Source organism: Chinchilla lanigera, unplaced genomic scaffold (genome assembly GCF_000276665.1).
Source record: "Chinchilla lanigera isolate Chin_1 unplaced genomic scaffold, ChiLan1.0 scaffold00173, whole genome shotgun sequence".
NCBI lineage: Eukaryota > Metazoa > Chordata > Mammalia > Rodentia > Chinchillidae > Chinchilla > Chinchilla lanigera.
Window position 1 is genome coordinate 637,803 of NW_004955574.1, and position 1,017 is coordinate 638,819.

Sequence of the window (1,017 nt, forward strand, 5' to 3'; positions counted from 1 at the left end):
CGGGGCTGCGGACACCGCGCCGACCCCCTCGAGGCGCCCGGGGCGCGGAGCTCAGGCCGGGGTTCCGCTCCAGTCGCCTGGGCTCAGCGTCCACCCGTGCCGGGCCTGGACAGTCCGGGCATTCCCCAGGGCTAACGGGTCTGCTCTCTGCAGGCCAGGCTGCCCCGCCCCACGTCCCCGGTACACTCCCGAGGGTCCCGACACCGCGGCCAGCTGCAGGAGGCAGCGCCCAGCGCGCCTGGCGGGCGTGGGAGTGGGAGCCGCGGGTCGCTGCAGTCTGAGTCCGCACTCGGCCGCAGACACTCAGCAGCGCGTGGGTGACCGCGCTCCTCCGGCCTGCGCCTGCGCGATCCTATGCTCTGCCGCCAGGCGAGCCTTGCTGGTCTCGGTCTCCATAGCAACACTGCAAGCTGGAGCTGGGGTCCGCAGGTGCGGTGGTGGGAGGCGTAGTTACGGTAGCTCTGCTGGGGGTGTAGGGGAGTTGAACTCAGGCTTCACCCTGAGCTACACCCAAAGCCTGTTTGTATTTGTTGGGACAGGGTTGTGCTAAGTTGCTAAGCTGCTCAAGCTGGACTTAAACTCAAGATCCTCCTGTCTCAGCCTCCCAGAGTGATAGGCAGGCATTCCTGGCTGAAGGAGCAGCTCTGAAATGGCAGCATGGGAAGCAGGATGTGGGCAGCTGGAAACCCACCTTCACTGACCCGCCCACAAGGCGGGATTCACAGAAGACCAGGCATCATTGCGGAGGCCATTCAGGGACACGAGGCCTCCACCCAGGGTACACAGGCCTCCATTGGGGGCCAGGGGAGCTCTGTGTAGAGGTAAACCAAAGGCACGGTCTTCACTGTGGGACCAGATCTCACTCAGGGCCGAGCCTCCCTCACAGTGTCAAGAGTTACTACAGGCAGCAGCCGGGCTGTTAGGTTCTGTCCCCGCCCTCCCACTCTCTGCTGTAACTCTGGGACGTCCGGAGCTTCTCCAGGCCTTGGCTTGCCCCTCTGTGAAATGGTCATAACT